General features: G+C 46.6%; 1 protein-coding gene across 2 annotated transcripts in view; it reads right to left on the bottom strand.

Annotated features, from left to right (window-relative positions):
* The window catches only part of SLIT1 (slit guidance ligand 1), a 170,459-nt gene that overhangs the window by 119,553 nt on the left and 30,343 nt on the right, over nt 1–20,563 (bottom strand). The gene's annotated exons all lie outside the window — the stretch shown is intronic.

Below are 20,563 nucleotides of genomic sequence, written 5' to 3'. Positions count from 1 at the left end.
TCCCACAACAAACTGGAATCAGCAAGGATGAGGGAATGAGTTTGACGCCTTGGAAACTAGAGCAAAAGTGACAATCCCCAGTTGGTGGTGGGTAGCACTGAGGTTCTGGGTGGCAATGGCCAAATCTAAAACCTGAGCAGAGATAAACCCAGGAGTGCGGGAGGTACCTTAGCTGAGGAACGCCTTCAGTCTCTGCAGATCTCACTGGACCCTGTGCTCCAAAGTGCATCTAAACTCCATCAATGGGTCCTTCCCCCTTTTTCCAAAAATGGCAATGACTGGGGCTGGTTGGGGGTGGGAAATGCTTCCTTTCGACAATCCTATTTTGCCTGCCCTTCAGAAAAACGCCTCATGAACTGACACAGCATGCCCTGGCTGGGTTTCAAGCAGAGATGGTGGCTGGACAGACGCTCCAGACCCCTGAATGGACTCCTGAATTTCTGGGGTCCCTGGGGTGACCATGTTGGATAGGACTCTAGGGCTCGCTAGCCTGAGGCTTCAGCATCTGCACTTGGCATTGGGGATGAAGAACAGGGATATACTAATAAAACCATACTCAGAAAACAACCCATCTCCCTAGACGAAAATACAAACCAACCATCTCTGCTGGGCTTTTCCCAGCATGATTTGCTCCCCATGAAGGGATGCCAAGGCTGCAAAGTGAGCCGAAAGGAATGATGTTCCCATGTAAACAGAGCCCCTAATTTCAAGATTTGGAGGCACATTCTTGATGTAGAAGAGGCAACACCGTGTCATCAGGGCATGATGTGACATCCCTGGAGGCAGTGGCCTGCATCACACAGGAGGAACGTCACCCCGGTGCCTCCTGGGTGCGAGCTGATGTTCACAATGGGGACAGGGACTGGAACACACCAAACGAGGCCAAGTCCTCCCCGTTAGAGTCAAACATAACTGTCAAGGCCTATACCTCAACCACGCATGATGCTCTCAGAGTTCAATGAGCTATAAAGATCAGCATCCTTTAACCTGGGCTAAGTGGATGCTTTGTGAAGTCACGTTAGAAAAAAAGAACTGGGGCAGCCCCGGTGGCGCAGCGGTTTGGCGCCGCCTGCAGCCCAGGGCATGATCCTGGAGACCCTGGATCGAGTCCCACATCAGGCTCTCTGTATGATGCCTGCTTCTCCCTCTGCCTGTGTCTCTGCCTCTCTATCTCTCTCTCTCATGAATGAATAAATAAAAAAATCTTTAAAAAAAAAAAAAAAAAGAAAAAAAGAACTGTTTTGCTGGTTAAGCTCCAGGTCCCATGGCCAACATAAAAAACCACCACATTTTTATTTCTTTAAAAATGTGGTTTTCTCTTCCTAAATAATAAAGAGAATTATTTTTACCATGCCGCTCAGTCAGGAAACATTAGGTATTAACAGAACCACTTTGGAGAGAGGCATTGTCTTCATGGCTCACTTCCTTCTTGCTTGAAAGACTCCAACATGTTTACCATCCAGAATGAATTTCCATAATTTCAGCCCCCTTTGGCTGCCCAATTATCTTCGTTTGAAAAAAAAAAAATCAAATTACAAATCAGCAAAAAAATGCCTTTGGGAAATTTTGCTCTGACAAATTCTAGGTATAGAATGATACTAAGATGCTGATTACCAGGTAATATAGATGTAACTTTTCTTTTGTTTCCTGCATTTCCTACTGCTCCAGGAACTAGGGCTTAACTATCCAGGAAAGAACAAGCTCAGTGTTTCTTGATGGTTCACCGCACACAGAACGTGGGCCAGAGTCCCAGCCCCCATCCCTGGAATCATCTTATTTAATTTGTGCTCAGCGATTTGAGATGTCTTTATTACGCTCTTTTCCCATATAAGCAAACAGCATCCATGCAAGATTAAACCATGGGCCCAGTTCAATTAGGTAGCCACAGCGGAGCTGTGTGATTCCAGAGTCCAAACTCTTAACTTCCATGTTATGCCTGCTCCTCAACTCTGGGTATTTTAGCAGCCCAGAGGATCCACAGAAGTCCAAATGGAAGTTGCACAAGGCCACACAAGGGCCTTGGGGTCACCCGTGTGCACCCCTGCCGTCGACAGATGGCGCTCACCGGCCAGGGCTGCACTCCTGCAGGGAGCCCCTGGGGACAAAGCCCTTGGCAGCCTGTGGTCAATGTTCAAATGACCACAGCTCTCCCCCAGAGACAACGGAGGTCTCATGCCAGGTCCAGCTGGCTGTGAAAGAGGCTATTAAAAGTCAGTGATAAATGAGTTCCAGCCTCTGCTTACACAGTTTACTGTATGGACCTTTCAACAATGATTTCTTATCCTTTGTTTCCTATTAGTGGAGTTGATGACTGTAGGAAACGGTTTTGGTTTTCTTCCAGTTGCCTTTAGAGGAATGAGACCTTCAAATGCCCAGGTGTGGTGACATTTCAATACATCCGAGACAGAAGACGAACAGTGTGGGGAATTTTATGTTTGAATAGCAGTATAATGGATATATGTCCATTTGTCTCCATGAAATATGATTTTTCACTTCTATTAGTTTTCTTTCACATTTCCTTTTTTTCTTTCTTTTCCATTTCGTGGGCACAGAGAGGGGAAAAGCCAGGCTTTTTCCGACCATTAAATTCTCACAGCTCAAGCACACCAGCCTCTTGAGGAATCAGCAATCACAGAACCACCAGTCAAGCTCCAGCCAAGCCCTAGGCCATAGCTAATTCACTCTGATATTCCTCGAGCCCAACAAATCACTGCACACAGCAGGCTTGTAATAGGTTTGTTGGGTGAATTCATCCATCCATCCATCCATCCATCCATCAGGAGAAGCTAAGCCCAAAGTCCCCACTGCCATGCTGGGAAAAGTGACACGCAGAAGGAGGGCTGCCTCTCAGCCAGGCAGCAAGACTTGGGGATGTCTCCAGAACTCCTGTTTCCTTCAGGAAGGACACCCACCATGAGAACTTGCAAGTACTCAGGAGCCTATGCTGCTTTCAAATATCAACCAGAAATTGCATTAAGGATTCCCACCCACAGCAGAGCACCAAGGAGGAGAGGCTCCCAATGTGATGCCCCTTTAATAATGCTCCAGACCTGCACCTGGGGCAGATGTGCCCCCATCCTGGGTCTTCTCTTCTTTCTTATATGTTTCCTAAATGTTCTGAAGAGCAGTGCTGTCACACACCCAAATAAAAAATAAGTTGGTTTACTGTTTTGTTTTCTAACAAAAGAATACTACATGTTCAAAAAATGGTTGCTCTGTGACAGACAAAGAACTAAAACCTCCATCAGTGAGCCACTATTCGGGACTCCAGGATGCCCCTGGTTTGTTTGGGGAATCTCATGTAAGCCATAAAAGTCTCAATATCACCTGCTAAACGGCTTCCTCCAAAAGTCCCCAGGAAATGAGTACTGTTCCCTTGAGAGTTGACATGTCCAAAAGATTCTTGTAGAAATGGCCACAGAGTTATGGGGGTGGTGAATAGGAACCTGGTGTCTTAGGTCCTCCTCCATGACAGTGCTGGGCCTGGGACATGGGCCTCTGGCTCCTCCTGGCCAGCTGGGGACTCCTGAGGGTTGGCCTGCATGCAAACTGTCACAGTGGGTGCCCGCGGTGGCACCAGCACAGACTGGGGCATCTGCAGGGCCGCATCAGCCCTCTACCACACTCGGAGGGGTGGCAGCGTGGACCACTCTTCCTTGCACTCAGCCCAGGGCTCTGGCTTCTGCAGAGAACACTCTCCCCTTCCTATCCATCCTTTCCCGGGGCTCTGCAGGCCCTGAAACTCCAGTGGGCTCTTCCCCTTCCAGTCATCCCTCACCCTGGGCTCATCCCTGGGAGCGGGAATATCTCTGGTGTTGGCATCGGGAGGGGAAAGAGTGGGCCCTGTCTCCCTGCCAAGGGGGATGTCATGCCACCAGAATTTATGCACCAGCTCTCCTTGTACCAGCTTTTCCCAGGTTCCTCCCCACCCATTACTACCCCATTAGTTGCCCTGTGTTTCCCCCTGACTGTCACCAGCCCACACTGCCTCTTTGTTAGCCCAGGCTCTCAGGCTGGCCCTCCCCAGTCAGGGGCTGAGCTGAAACCCACACTGGGAAATATTTCCTCCCTCCCTCCGGGGCCCCATCCCCACCCCCTCCACCCCGTAGCCTTGAGTAAAACAAACCCACCGAAGGGCATTCTTGCTCTGTTTGCACAGCACGAGTGGGCCTCTGAGTTGCCTGGCGCCCCTCATCCTCCATGAACACACTTCCCTTCCTTATTGGTATTCAGTCAATACCTTCCTTTTCTGACCCTTCCCTGCTTGGCCCCTGAGATCTGCTGACAGAAGGGCCTTTGTTGAAGGAGCAGAGGGTGCAAACAGCAGGGCTCTGAAGACAACATATTGACTTCAAAGGGGGAAATGAGTCACTGCTCATCAAGCTGGGGTGGAGGGGAGACACTGGGGAGAGCCACCCCTTAGATCACCTCTAGGACCAGACTCTTCCTGAGGACAAACCTTCTGTGTCTCCTCACAGAGCAACACCCTTTTCAGAGCTATCTGTTGATTTTTACAGTTCCAAAACTGACTACAAAACATGGGCCAGAATCTGAGGTCTGGTAAATATTTTGTTACAGAATTCGCTGGAAGCACTTTGCTGTAAAGGGGTGGCTTCCAGCACAGAGGCTCAGGCAAAGGGCCTTCCAGGCTCCCACTGTCTGCCAGTGGCATGTGTCTGCAAGCAGATTACCCATCGGAACGCCATTCAGAGCAAGCCTCTCACCTGCTCACTGGCCATCCACATGAACCTGGTCCCGTGGCACTACATCTACAAGCACCTGAGGCTATCACATCCAGTCTCCCGGGCATCTTGGGCACAGAGTTCTAGCAGATGTCAACTCAGCTCTGCCTTGAACTCTTCCAGGGATGAGGGAACAAGCAGAGCAACCCACCCTTCTGCAGCCAGCTCTTCAGGAAACCTGCCTCGTACAGAACAAAATCCACTTCCCCACCTTCTACCCAGTGTACCCAGTTCTGCTTCTGCAACAAATCAGCTCCCTTGTTCTCATGACGGCCCTTCACATAGATTAAAAAATTGCTCTCAGAGTTCCTCTACATTTCTTTTCTTCACACCAAACAGCCCCAGGCCCCTTGACTACATCTCATATGAAATGTTTTCCAGATGGTGTTAGTCACCTTCCTCAGCCATCCATAACAAAACACAGATTCGGGTACCGAACGCTGTTCTCTGTATGTACTCAAGTCAGCACAGACTAGAACAGGTCTATCCCCTCCCCTAGAGAAGACACCTTGCCCCCATTAATTCAGCTTGTGACTACATTCCCTCTTTTAGCCACCTTACCACACTCACCTCATCCCCATCTTAAAGTTACAGGCCCTTTTCCTAAGAAGTGCTCCCAAACCAGGTCTCCCTCATTCACGTTTTTCAAGTTGTCTTCATGTTTATCAGTATTTAATTTCACCCCAGCTTAGTTCATGGAGTTCTTTCTCAATCCTCTGTCACCTTGGGTACAATGACCATCCCTTTGCAGTTTTGTGCCACCTGCAAATCTGCTGAGTATCCCTTACATATGCTCATTCAATTCATTAATAAAATGATAAACACAGCAGTGTCCAAAGATGCTAATGACTTGTCCAAGGTGTCACAGCCAGATGGGGACAGAGCCAGGTCTATAACACAAGTGTCCTAGCTCTCAATCCAATGCTCATTTCTGTCGCATTCTGCCAAAAAGTCCCCAGGACTTCTCAGACTGTTCTCTCTTCAGCCCTCTACCACCCCCACCTCCTTACTGGTCTATCCCAAGAGACCTTGATTATAGACAGGAAGGTCTTGTAAGGACTAGCTTCCTGAGAGGAAGATGGGGAAATTACCCCCTACCTAAAGGATCCTAGTTTGTTAAATTATGCCCGCTTCCTGCAGCTATGGCTCTATGCTAATTAAGGGAGCCTCAAGCAGCCCACCCAACAGACTAATCCAAACAGGACTGGGAAAGTAAAGAGGTCCTGGGATGAAAGCTGCCTGAGATGAATAGGTTAGAATAGGATGCCTACAAAGATTCTGAGGCTAGCTCTGAACTTCAGAAAGAATCTATATAATGGACAGTCACTTAAAGATAGCTTCAGCCTTATAGCCTCTTATAAACAAGTCTTGCATGGTCCCTTGAAGATAACGACAAGTTAAAGGATTGACCTTAGGCATACCTCTTTGCTTTGAGTATAATTCAAGAGAGAAACATCAAGATTGCAGGGTGAACATGCCAGGAAAACAGGTCAAGGTTAGTATGAGAATTCCTAATGATCAGAGCTAGTCACCACAAGACCAGCTGCCTTGTGAGCTCCCCATCAGCAAAGCATTTAAGTGGAAGTTGGAGCAAATGACTTTTGTCTCACTTGAATCCAAAGTTCTAAATTTCTGTAGCCTCTTTTCTGCTGTGACAGATCCCTTGTGCTTCCAAGTAAAAAAGCGATCCCTGGACTCCAAATAGCCAAAATGATTTTGAAAAAGAACAAAGCTGACAGACTCATACTTCTTGACTTCGAAACATATAATGCCATAGTAATCAAAACAGTGTGGTATTAACATAAAGACAGACAAATAGACCAAAGGAATGGAATGGAGAGCCCAAAAATAAACTCTCACCTGTAGAGTCAAGTGATCTTCAACAAGAATGCCAAGACCATCCAATGGTGAAAGGATAGTCTCTTCATCAAATAGCATTCAGAAAACTGGATAGCCACATGCAAAAAAATAAAGTCAGACACTTATCTTTCACTATATATAAAAATTCATTCAAAATGGATTAAAGACTGGGGTGCCTGGGTGGCTCAGTTGATTAACTGTCTGCCTTCAACTCAGGTCATGATTCCAGGGTACTGGAATCAAGCCCCACATTGGGCTCCCTGCTCAGTAGGGAGTCTGCTTCTCCCTCTCCCTCTGCCTCTCCCCTACCTGTACTCTCTCTTGTATACTCTCTCTCTCAAATAAATAAAGTATTTTTAAAAACAGATCAAAGACTTAAACGTGAGACCTAAAGCTATAAAACCCCTAGGAAAAAAACAGGAGAAAAGCTTCACCAAATTATACATGGCAATGATTTCTTCAACATGACACCAAATGCACAGGCAACAAAAGCAAAAACAAATAGAACTACATCAAACTTAGAAACTTCTGTGCATGTAAGGACATAATCAATAGAGCGAAAAGAGAACCTATGGAATGGGAAAAAAATATTTGCCAACCATACATCTGACAAAAAGTTAAATATCTAGAACATATAAAGATATTTCTCCAACAATGACATACAAATGGCCAGTGAGCATATGGAAAAATACTCAAAATCATTAATCATCAGAGAAATGCAAATCTAACCCACAATGATATATCCTCTCACACCTATTAGAAGGCAACTACCAAAAAAAAACCCAGAAAATAACAAGTGTTGGGAAGCTGGTATAAGTATGATAGAAAACAGCATTGGCAGTTCCTCAAAAAATTAAAAATAGAACTACCATATGATCCAACAATCCCACGTCTGGGATACACTCAAAAGAATGGAAAGTGAGGTCTTAAAGAGATATCTGTGCACTGATGTTCAGAGCAGCACTAGTCCAAGTGTCCATCAACACATGAGTGAATAAACAAGATGTGGTCTCTATATGTGATGGAACATTATATAGCCTTAAAAAGTTACAAATCCTATCACACACTGCAACATGGATGGATCTTGAGGACATCATGCTGAGTGAAAGAAGACCCTTGCAGAAAGGCAAACACTGTATGAGTCTATTTCAGTGAGGTTCTGAGAGTAGTTACCTTCATAGAGACAGAAAGCAGAATGGTGGTTACAAGGGGCCGGTGAAGGGAGCCACGAGGAGGGGTTTAATGGGTACAGATTTGCAAGATGAAAAGTTCTAGAGCTCTGTCTCACGAAAATATAAACATACTTAACACTGCTGGACTGTAGATGTAAAAATGGTTAAGACAGTAAACTTTATGTTATGTGTTTTAAGTCACAATTTTTTTTTTGAAAAAGCTCTATCTGACACACTAGAACTGAGAAGGGCAAATGAGAGCCTAGATTTTAATGAAGCAGAACCAAGTTACAGATACATCCGTGAAAGCCGGGGAGTCTTTTGGAATATCAATACCAATCCTTTTTTTTTTTTTTTTTTAATTTTTATTTATTTACTTATGATAGTCACAGAGAGAGAGAGAGAGAGGCAGAGACACAGGCAGAGGGAGAAGCAGGCTCCATGCATCGGGAGCCTGATATGGGATTCGATCCCGGGTCTCCAGGATCGCGCCCTGGGCCAAAGGCAGGCGCCAAACCGCTGCGCCACCCAGGGATCCCAATACCAATCCTTTATTCACATGAGACAACCTTTACTGTCCCTGTGAACTTGTGGTGCCAAGATGACCTCAAGTCCCAAAGTAATAAAACCATGTGTGTGATCTAGGAAAAACTCCTGATGCTAAGAGGCTCAACATTATTAAAGTTAAGATTAGATTAAGCAGAGATTGCTACCTATCAAGAATTAAAGAAAAAGGTAATGCACAAGATCCAATATTTATTTCCTTAAATCTTGTGCTATTACAGATCAAAAATTAAAATGTAATGAGTCCTCAATCATGTTAATAGTCACATCAAGTTAATCTATTAAAAAAGCTCTACATTATAGTCAACTCCTGGGGAATGCATTCAGAGAAAGAGGCTATAGAAATAATTCCTCCATATGGATGAAGTCATTATCTCATTTTCTGTCTACAAAAACCAAGAAAAGAAGAGACTGCATGAGTAAAACTCTCAGGCAACAGGCTAAGCTGCCTGCCAAATCCAGACTGAGCTGCAGCAAGCTGCGAAGGGAGGTGAAGAGCTCTGTCCACAGAGAAAACAGGTGCTGGGATTGAGAGCTGGCCCTGCTCTGAGCCAAGGAGACAAGCAAAAAGGCAATCAGGACTCTCAAATCAGTCCTACCCAGGAACTTCCCACTGAGGCCATGAGGAAAGGGGAGCCAGAGAAGCCCACCAGCCTGGGGCAACCCATGAAGACTTCTAGAATGGCAGATTGTCCTCTACATCCAAGTAATGTGGCTGGATGGGGCATGCCTGCCCACTCCCTCCATTGCTTTCAGGATAATGGTTTGGGTGATGATAGCATTCACAGCACTTGAACAGGGTGGTCTGTACAAATCACCCCTAATTCTCACAACATCCCCCTCCCATTTTACAGATGATGAAATAGATGCAGAGAGGTTAAGTAACTCACCCAGAGTCACAGCTCATCAGTACCAATGATCATTGGAGGGAAAGAGAGGACTCAATGCCAGTGAGCCTACCTACAACCTGGAAGAGCCAGGAATGCTGCCCAGAGGTGCACTTCTTTGGTGGGCTTCTGGAACTATGATGGTGTGTGCCCATAATTCCATAACCCCGGGCAGGGGAAGGAGCTACACCATCCTTCTGGTCATTGAGAGTTACTGTCCTCCAAAGCGAAGCCACAATGCAGTATACAGAATAATGTCCCCAGAAGATGTCTTTGTCCTTATCCCCTGAGACCTATGAATGTTACCTTACATGGCAAAAGGGGCTTTACGGACGTGCCTATGTTATAAATCTTGCGACAGGGAGGTTATCCTGGATTTTCCCGGTAGACCAAATGGAATCACAAGAAGCCTTATGAGGGAAAGAAGGCAGCTAAAGTAGTTGGAGAGAATGATGCAGCCAAGGAATGTGCTTGACCCGTAGAAGCCAGAAAAGAAAAGGAACAAATTCTCCCCTGGGCCTCCAGAAGAAAACACAACTCTACCAACACCTTGACTTGAGCCTCATGTTGAGACCCATTTCAGATTTCTGAACTTCAGTGCTTTATGATAACACATTTGTGTTGTTTTAAGCCACTCAGTTTGTGACAATCCATCACAGCAGCAACAGGAAACAAACCTAGACAAAAGGGCAGAGCTGCCTGTAGCTGTGCCCACATCCCACCACCACCCCCTCCCTCCACCCTGGCCAGGTGAGGAAAATCCAGCAAGTCAACGTCCTTAAAGGCCAAAGTGGCTCCAGGTTCATTAAACTGACAAGGCAGTATGAGGAGATGGTGTACATGTTCTTTATCCACTCAGCAGAGTTAGCAAGCTTTAGCCAATCTCAAGTTGCCTCATTAAGATGTGAAAAAAATACCATATACCAACTCCAAGTTTTGCTAAGAAGTATTTTTGCAAAGTGTTAAGTGGTCTAAAAATATACGATGTTAATTTTATGATGCCCATTTTTCATAAAAGACAAGCATTTCCTTTCAGGTTAGTGCCCACCTTTAAAGTCTCTGGTCAGGACCAGTTCTGATCCAAGAAGCCCAACCCCTCCCTCCCTGGCCAGAATCCACTCTCTCACCCACAGTCTACATAAGGGTCTGCTCAGTGCCAACAACTGGCCAGGTAGAAGGCTGCATCTCTTCAGGAAAGTCTGGACCCCACAGAATTATGAGAGAAAGAGCCAGAGATTTAGGAAGGACTTGGAATGGGTTTATCAGCTCCCTACTTCTCTACCCACCCCACTCCAAGGCTCCCCACAAAAGAGCAGGAGACCCAGAGCTGTCCTGGGACAAAGACAGAGCCTCTGCCAGAAGCTCCACATTAACACTGGGGCCAAAGCCAGACTAACCATGGAGAAGAACAATCAAGGGCTCCCAGCCCTCCAGCATGGAGATGGGGGTGGGGTGCAGGAACAGGTCCAAATGTGTAGGTCAATGATTCCCAACCACTTCACCAAAAGGATGCCTTTTGATGCCTCTCCATCACACCCTCCAAACATTTGAAATGTCTGGACCATTAAAATATCTTTATTAATAATATATCTTTCTGTATTTTTATTATTACTCAAGAGCCACTAATCCACTGCCAGTCAGGGCTTCTCTTTAGCAAAAAGATGGCCAGTGTTACGCCAGATATATGACTCCAGTCAAAAATCAAAGGAAATCTATTTGAGTTAGCTCATTTGGTCTGATTGCACCTATCACAAAGAGCTTAAGGAACCCCATGGTTTCTTCTTTGAGCTTCTCAAGCCCTGTGGACACACAGCCAGAATCCCAAGTAGTAAACAGAACCACCAAAGCCACAGTGTTCAGTGTAGGGGAGGGTCTCACCAGGACATGCAGGGTCCTGGCCCATCCTAATAAAAAATGGAGTCAGTCAAACCCTGCCATGTGTCACTTGGGTGCAGCTTCTTGCTGACTCATGTCCATCTCCACCAGCCAAAAGGTCCATGTTCCCCCCTTAATGCCCTCCTCCTCCCTTAAGTTCTGATTCATTCATTTTGAAAGGTCAAAGTTCACATAAACAGCATATGAACACTGTCTTAAATATTGTATTTCATTCTCAACATTTTTCTTAATACCTTTTCTCAGTTTAGTTTAAAATAAATATGTGTTTACACATACATATATATGTACACATACACATATATACACGTACATACATATACACACATACATATACATATACATATTTACGCTCATGTTCATATATTTCTTGAGGAGTTAAACACCCTTTCCTGAAATTTTCTTGGGTGCTTTTTCCTCCCAGGAAGTAGGGGCTCCCTATAACTACCCTCCACATCCCATTTCAAGCAGAGGGCCACCCCCGCCTGCTTCTCCAGAGACTCCACCCAGCCCACGCTCCGTAGATTTTACTTCTCTTACAAACCATCATTAAGCCCTTGAACAACTGGCTTCAAATTTCCAGGCCACAGGTCAAGGTAAAACACAGGTCAAGGAGAACAGGGATCAGCTGGCAGGTACTGAGTCCATCAAATCCAGGAAGCGGCGGCACAACACACAAGCACAGAGCCCTGAGAAGGGAAGGAGGTAGTCCTGCGCCCCGTACGATGAGCAGAAGATGTTCACTCTCCTCCCACCGCCTTCAGGACAGTGTCTGCCACCAGAAAGACACGGCTTGCCAGCCCTGCTAAACCCACTTGTGCTGTGGAAATAAGGACGGGCGGGCCTTCATCCCTGCTTCGTCTGATAGAGGAAGCAGGACACAGGGGTCATGAGGAACATGGCGAGGGGTGCTCAGACAAGTGCGAGCAATTGTACCTGGTGGAAACCAAATATAGTAGGGCCCCACCTGGGGATATTACTCAGTGGTAAAAAGGAGTGAGACTGACACACACTACAACACGGATGGGCTTTGAAAACACCATGCTGAGTGAAATAAGCCAGGCCCAGGATCAAATATTGTCTGCTTCCACATGGATGATGTACTTAGGATAGCTAAATTCATAGAGATGGAAAGTCAGAGACAGAGAGAGACCACCAGGGCTGGCGGAGAGGCAGGAATGGGGAGTTTAGCGGGCGCAGAGTTTCTACTGGGAGTGAAGAGGCAGTTGGGCCACAGACACCGATGGCCACCCTACATGTGAGTGTAGTTAATGCCAATGAACTGCACACTTACACATGGTTAAAATGGTATTAGGTTATGTTTATTTTGCCACCAAAAAAAAAAAAAAAGTTATAAAGGAAAAAATAGAAAGCTCTGAAGAGGAAATAGTCAGTTCTGCCTGGGGTGGGGGTAACTGAGGATCTGTGACCCGGAAGTGGCACTTCAGGCCAGCCTAGGGAGAGACGGAGGCACATCTGTCCCTCACCTCTCAGGCACAGAAACTGGGAGGGAAAAGTGGAGGAGGAGAGGCCCTCATTGAGGGAGTGGGATTTTGAGGAAAGATGACATTTACCCTCTGTTCAGTCACTCTGCTCATAAGAATCCTCTGTGTCCCCTTCTGCCTAGCAACCATTCCAAACTCTTCACTCTAGAAAATAGAGACCGTCTATACCTCTTTCTGGGCCAAGGTCCATATAACACTCCAGAATTGTGGGGCCCCTGCACATAGAGCAACTGCATCCTCTCCATCCATCCGTATCTCCCACATCCTTCAACACCTGACTCAAAAGTTATCTCCCCAGAAGACTCTGGGGAATCTCTTTCCTCCTCCCATTTCTCTATTTCCTATCACAATAGGCAGGATAGCTTGGAGGGTAAGAGCATGCCCTACATTCAAAGCCTGGATCTGCCAACAAATAGCTATGCGACCAATTACTTCATCCCTCTATGCATCAATTCTCCCCACTGTAAAACAGAATAATAATTGCATAGGACTGTGACAATTAAAATGAGAAAATCCACAGAAAGTGTTTGGTGCATAAGGGCTTAACAAATGCTAATTACTATTTCTATGGCAATTACATGTTGCTTTGGTATTAAACTTTTTTTAAGGTTTTATTTATTTATTTGAGAGAGAGAGCATGAGAGAGAGCACAAGCAAGAGGGAGGGGAAGAGGGAGAGAGAGAGAGAGAGAAGCAGGCTCCCCACTGAGCAGGGAGCCCCACGTGGGGTTCTACTCCAGGACCGTAAAATCATGACCTTAGCCGAAGGCAGACGCTTAAACAGCTGAGCCACCCAGGCCCCCCTTAAACTTTACTTTTAAAAAATATTTGAATGGCAGCTCAAGCATTTGTAAATGCCTTATTTAATGTTTTTAAAGCCTTATCTTTCTGCATGGCAAAATTATTTATAAAATTTCTGAAATGGCTTAAAAAAACCCTCATTCCCCTAAAAGTTATTCACAACAGCCGCCTTCTGTGTGCACTCTTCTCTGTTCAGAATCTTCTCGATGCTTATGAATTCAGTTTGTTCCATGCTGATTTTTGTAATGGTGTAGGAGAGGACTTTTCATTCCTTTGAGTCTCTGTAAAACGCCCCCAGCAGAGCACTCTCCATTCTCCCAGGGGGTGACCCATCCACTGCTCTTCCCCCCAGCCCTCCTCCAGGCCTTGGCTGTCTTCATTTGTGAAGGCCTGTGTGGTTCTGAAGCAGCGGGGTCAGAGCCAGGGGCCAGCACTGTGTTTAGGACATTAAACCATGCTGGGCGCATCAGCCCTCTCTGGCACTCAGGATGTCAATCTTGGGCTGGCTGCCCTCTTCTGCAGAGGCTCCCGGCCAGCCCAGTGGGACGCTTGCCTTTTTCACTTGAGCCTTGACAGCAGGCACAGATTTAATGATTGGAAAGCACTCTGAATTCTCAGAGTGCTCCATAATTGCTAACTCATAATCCCCAAATTGTTCTCTGTGTGGCTGCGGGAGGTAAAGTGTCTGCCCTTGGGAGGGTCTTTGTTAGTGTGGCTCTCACACCAGAACCAGGCCGGGCAGAGGCTAAGCATGGCTCTAATCGTACAAGAGTACCTACCTAAGACTCATCCAAGTGTGCCGAGAGCAAGGTCTCTCAAAGTATGAACCAGATAAAGAGGGGCTTGATTATAATGCAGATTCTTGGGCCCTTCTACATCTACTAACTCAGCATCTCTGATGATAAACTGCATTTTAATCAACTCCCCTAGACAACTCTTATTCACTAATTAGAGTACTAACAGAGGTAGATGCATGGGTTTGAGGTCAGAAGGACCTGAGTTTGAGTCAGCCCTGACCCCTATCGTCAGAACTCAGCAAGTTCCTGACGCTAGACCCATAAGATCTAGGTTGAGCATTGCAACACCCTACATGTCCCCCAGGACAAGTGCTTTAAAAGGCACATAGCTGATTAGAGGGGCTGAATAGTCCCTCCACAAAGAACCCTGTTTGACCCACTACTTCCCAAACTGTATAACCAAGGAAGTTTCTTTCCATTGTTAATGCCAGAAACATCTCACAGACTTAATATCTCATGAGAAAAGCTTTCAAAGGTCGTCCTTCCTGGGAAAAAATGAAGCCTAGGGACTAAGGGACACTATCTTAAGGCGATGGTTCTGGCAGGAAGGAGGCCCCAGTCAGCCAAGGGCAGCCTCGGGAGCCCCATTCCTTATGCACGAGGGTCCTCAGCAGTAAGCTGGTTCAGTTCCAAAGATCTGCTGCCGAGAGTGGACGTGTCACAATAGCGAGGTCACCTTCCTGCTTCGGGTAATTTCCCTTGGAGGCAAGACAGATCCATTTTTAACAGCTCTTCATTTCAGCAGAGAATGCCCTCTCGCCTCTGATGGGGGCTGGGGACCAAGACTGGAAGGGAGGCTTTGTTCTTCTGACCAGTGCTGACAGTTTAATTAAACCCAGCTCCAGACGGGGTCAGCAGGGTCAGGCATTCTTCAACAGGACTCCTGCAGAATATCACATCCACGCCTCTCCAGCCACCAGGGCCCTGTTAATGAGCTATCCTGGTCCTTACAGCAGGGATATAAATAAGGGGAAATAAATGCCCTTTGCTGCCCTTAATCACCCATCCTTACCCCTTCCAGGTCCAGCAAAGACACAAAAGGTTGATCTTGTCCGGACGCATATTGGTTTCAAGGCTAAAAAGAAGCCCAGTTCCTCTGGGTTTGGGCTTCCAGAAGTGGCTTCTGGATGAGGAAGGGAATGCCACCACGAGAGGCGGGATCGCAGGGCAGCAGCACAGACCCCTCCCCAGATCGGGGAGGACAGAGGCACAGAGGGTGCCACTCACTGTGCTCCAACACCCAAACACACATGGAGACTGGGTTTTACTATGTAAGAGAAGCTGTCAGGTTCAAATATGTCTGACCCCTGTGTGCATCCACGAAACATCTCCACACTCTCTCTTGTGATTGACTGTCAGGTGATAAAGTTCAGCCCAAATCCGAGTAACCTGTCACCAGGATATAACCACCCTGGCAGGAGACAGGGGTCCAGCCAGGGAAGAATCTTCTCCCACCCACTCCATCCTGCTATTGGTCAGAGACTAGCAGATACCTCTCAAAAAGCACTGGTGATAAACTCTCCCCTCCTGCAGAGACAGTGCCTACCCATCTGTCTTATACAGCCCAGTCCAAGTGTTCTCAGCCCGAGAACAGCACCTGGCCCATAGGAGGCGGTGGGTAACTGTTAGATGAATGGGTGGGCAGGTGGATGCATAGGTGTATAGGTAGATTGGTACACAGGTAGGGAGAAGTTGGATGGGTGGGGAGCTGGAAGGGGGGAGGGCGGTTGAAGGGTAAATGAGTGGAAGAATGGATGGGTAGGCAGATGGATTAAGTGGGTGGGAGTGTGTTTGATGGGAGGATGGGTGGGAGGAGATGGGAGGATGGAGGAATGGTACAGGTATAGAGATGGGCAGATGGGTGGGTTTACTGGTGAGCTGGTAGATAGGTAAGCAGGAGTGCAGCTGAGTGGGGTGTGGGTATGTGACAGGTTGATGGGGTTGGGAGGATTGGTAGGTAGATGGGTAAATAAGTAGGTAAAGGAATGCAGGAGGTGGATGGATGGTGAGTAGAGGATGGATAGGTGAAGGAGGATGGATGAAAGCTATAGAAGGATGAGCTTTAGCATCAGAGAGACCAGGGTTCAAATTTGGCTTAGCGCCTTAGGCATATCACAAAACCTCTGAGCTGGCATGTCTTCATCTGTAAAATGGGGAAAATGCTGACCTCAGAGAGGTCTGATGATGAAATCAGATAATGTTTGTAGGTTGTCTCTCATGAGCCCGGCACAGAATGACCTTCCACTTGTTCTAATCATTACTGTAACTGTGGTTCCTAAGACCTTTCGTGGCAGTCCTGGGAGACCCAGGCAGTAAGAGGACATCACAGGATAGGCACAGTTCTGCAGGGGCCCTGACTCCCTCCACCTGCAGACAAGAGGTGGGCAGGCGCTCTCTTCTAAAGAGGTGATGGAGTGAGGGTGCTGAGCAGGAACTCGGGGCTCACCCTCAATGGAGGCATCTCCAAGGAAGCAAGGAACACACAGGTAACTCCAGGGCCCTAAGAAATATTTCTGAGGTGACTTCATCTCCTTGCTCCATGCTTGTCCAGGAAAGTACCCAAGAGTACAAAAGGCAGATTAACTCCGGAGCCTGTGCAATGACTGCCCCAGGCCACATTCAAGTGGCTATCTGCAGAGCCTGCTGCTGGTGAGCACACTAGCCTCCCTCGATAGCCCTTAGGGTACCTCTGCAAGGTGCACCTCATGAGAAACAGTGTCTCGTGAAAAGAAAAAGTTTAAACCTGTTGCAGGAGGTCCTTGCCAATCAAGGGGGTGGTTCTACATTAAGACAGACTTGAATGGGGCACTGAGTGGCTCAGTCAGTTAAGCATCCGCCTTTAGCTCAAGTCATGATCCTGGGGTCCTGGGATCAAACCCTGCATCGGGCTCGTTGGTCAGTGGGGAGCCTGCTTCTCCCTCTGCCCCTGCCCCACTCATGCTTATGCTCGCTCTCTTTAGCTCTCTCAAAAAATAAATTAAAATCTTAAAAAAAATAAAAGACAGGTACAGATGAACCACCAGCAGTGGACAAAATGCTCCAGTACAGGGTCAGCTTAGAGGCTGTAGTGCCGCCTCCAAAGCAATTCTCATGTGGATTCACCTAACATTTCCTGAGCATCTACTACAGGCCACAGAGTCTACACCTGCGAGGGGAGTGGGTTACACCTTCCTCAAATCCCTGCAACAGCCTGTGAGGTAGCCAAAATTTTCTTTATCTGATAGAAGAGCAAAACAGGGCTCCACGGGGCTAGAGGAAGGCCTCCAACGTCACCTAGCTAGCACTTACTGTAACCCCAACCACAGAGGCTTTCCAGCACTTGTAAAAGCTGGGAGGTCTCCTACCATAAAAATCACACATGCTTTTTACAGAACATCTGGGAAACACAGAAAAGAAAAAAGTCACCCAGAGACAACCCCCGTTGGCATTTCACAGTCTTTTCCATGCCTTCTTTAGAGTGACTTATTTAGTGATTATATTGTCAGTACGATTTTGCATCCTATCCTGGCTTTTGATAACACAAACATTTATCTGCATTACTTTACATCTTCCATAAAGACCACACATTTGATGATGATATAAGTATTTAATCAAGCAGATATACCATAATTTACTTAACTGTTCCCCTAAAGCTGGACATATATTTCTATAATCAATATTCTATATTTCAATATAGGCATATTCTATATATCAAAATAGGAATATTTTATATTTCAAAACTCTAAATAATGCTGCGGTGAGCATGTTTGTGCTTGCGCTTTAAATTTATTTTTTTTTATTTTTTTATTTATTTTTGATAGTCACACAGAGAGAGAGAGAGAGAGGCAGAGACACAGGCAGAAGGAGAAGCAGGCTCCATGCACCAGGAGCCCGACGTGGGATTCGATCCCGGGTCTCCAGGATCGCACCCCGGGCCAAAGGCAGGCGCTAAACCGGGGCACCACCCAGGGATCCTCTGTGCTTGCGTTTTATTATTCCCTTAGGCTAGATCCCCAAATGTGAGATTTCAGGACTCTGGAAGGCCTGGTATCTAATTCCAACCCTATCACCAAACTGCTCTGTGGTCCAAGGCAAGTCACTTCTCTAGGCCTCAGGTACCACAAGGAGAATGAAATGGACAGATAAACCCAACACGTATTTCTACAGAAATACAACTGCAGAATGGCCAGTAACAGGATTTTAACACCTGGCAGCCACACACACAAAGTCAGCCTAAATATGGACTGCACCACCTGACACATTCTGTGACCATACCTCACCGACGCATTTGGTCTCTCTCAAACCTGTTTCATGCTGATTTAGCATAACGGTCTCTGCTGAAAGTCCATGATTTGCTCCAGGTGGAAAGGATTAGCAACGGATTCCTTCAAAGCAGAGAGGAGGTCAACAGGTGAGAGACCAGAAGCACCAGGCCCTGTCTCCCCTCTTACCCTGCCTCCAAAGCAAATGTAGTCCCCCTCTAGTTCCTGGAGGAGGAGTGGGCTCCCTATTAAGTTTGCACCAGGCAGTCCCACAAACCCCCAACACAGCCCAGGAATGACTGCATGACCAAAGATGAACCAATCAGATTCTTTCCTCAGAAATCTGGGGTTGAGACCTGAGACAGGGGGATTAACTCTAAGGTCACAGGAAGGAGGAGGGGAGTATGCATTTAGGCTAACCAAAATCATGGCGGAAATGAGATGTTGCCCATAAGCCCAGGACATCTGCAGGGAGCAGCAGGACAATAATTAGATATTCAGAAAGAACTGCAAACACCCTTCACGTCTCAGTCTGGTCCCAGCAATATTTCACTTCCTGTCCTAAGAAACCTATAAGTCTTCTGGTTGTTCCCTTACAATACCTGATCACCCTTAACATCACCAGCCTGCAGGGGTTTTTGCTTCTGGAACTGGAAGTGCCCAAGTGTTCCCCATCCAGACCAAGTGGACTGGGAGAGTTAACAGAGATGCCTGGCAATGCCAGATGCTCAAGTCAATAGATTGAGGGTGGAGGTAGGACAAAGAATATTAGCAAATAAATCTTTAAGCACTTGCTCCTCCATGCTTCCCTATAACAATGACAAAGGTAAAAACAAAAACAAAACAAAAAAAACTCAGTGAGTCAGACACCAGGGACAAATAACTAGATCAGGAAAAGGGTTTGTGTAACCATTTCCCCCAGGATGTGCTCTTTTGAGATGGCCTGCACTGGAGGGGTGCCAGGTTGCCCTGAACCAGGTTGGGCCCAGTCATGAACTCAAGTCCCAGCCTGACGTAAGCAGGGACACTGCACAGGAGTCCTCCCCAAAGTCCTGCTGGCTGGCACACTGGTGCTTACAGATGAGCTTAAGACATATTAGCAGCAGAGCTAGAGAAAATAGTTTCCCTCCACCAGGTCCAGCTATGCTCCTAGATAAGAAACATCTCCTGCCAAGAGTTAGGGACCAATTGCCTAAAGAGAAAAAACAATAGGCACAGGGGAAAGGTTCTGGCTCTAGAGCCTAGAAATATGCCCCAAAGAACCACTAAGCCTTCTATCAGGCAGGCCTTTATCCTGGAAGTCCCTCTGTTCAGTGGTGACTAGCCCCCTCCCCAAGACAACCCCAGGCCACAGGGGTGAGGACATCCAGTGGTTCTAAAGGCCACTGCCTCCCCTGGTTCCTAGCCCAGGAGTCAAGCCGACTTCTGCCCTCTTCAATGGCTTTTCCACTCTTTGAATGGAGTTCCTTGTGCCACACTTTAGATATAAAATCCAGTTATCTAATATTTGTTAAAGCATAGAACCACTTTTCTCCAGTAAAATATGAAGCCATGAAGAGCACTGGGTGGGGAGTCCAACAGGGGTTTCACTACTGACCCCGAGGAGGTCACTTCACCTCTCCAACCTTGACTTTTGTCTTGACTTTCCTCAGCAGTAAAACCATGTCCCGGCGTGGAGTCTGCTTGGGATTCTCTCTCCCTCTCCCACTGCCCCTCCCCCCACTTGTGTGCTTACTCTTTCTCTCTGGAATAAATAAATCAATCTTTTTTTTTTAATCTAACAAGAGTACATAGTTGTTCTAGATATTTACAGAAAGCAAAGCTAAAAAAACATAAATTGTTGAGAAACAGACTTAGGGCTCAAATCTAATTAGAAAATGTTTCTAATATGCAGATCTGTCCAATAATGCAACTGACTGGGGAGGTAGTGAACTCCCTCCCTATCATTAGAAGTAGCCAAGCAAAGACTGAAGGACCACAGGCTAAGGAACTGCAGAGGAGATTCCTTAGATAATCTCTGAGATCCTGTCCAAAACAAGATCCCACAAAATGAAATAGATGGTAAAACAATTATAGCCACATTTAGCAAATCATAGAGCAGC

The sequence above is a fragment of the Canis lupus genome, chromosome 29, assembly GCF_048164855.1.
Source record: "Canis lupus baileyi chromosome 29, mCanLup2.hap1, whole genome shotgun sequence".
Lineage (NCBI taxonomy): Eukaryota > Metazoa > Chordata > Mammalia > Carnivora > Canidae > Canis > Canis lupus.
This window is presented reverse-complemented; position numbering and strand designations above follow the sequence as displayed.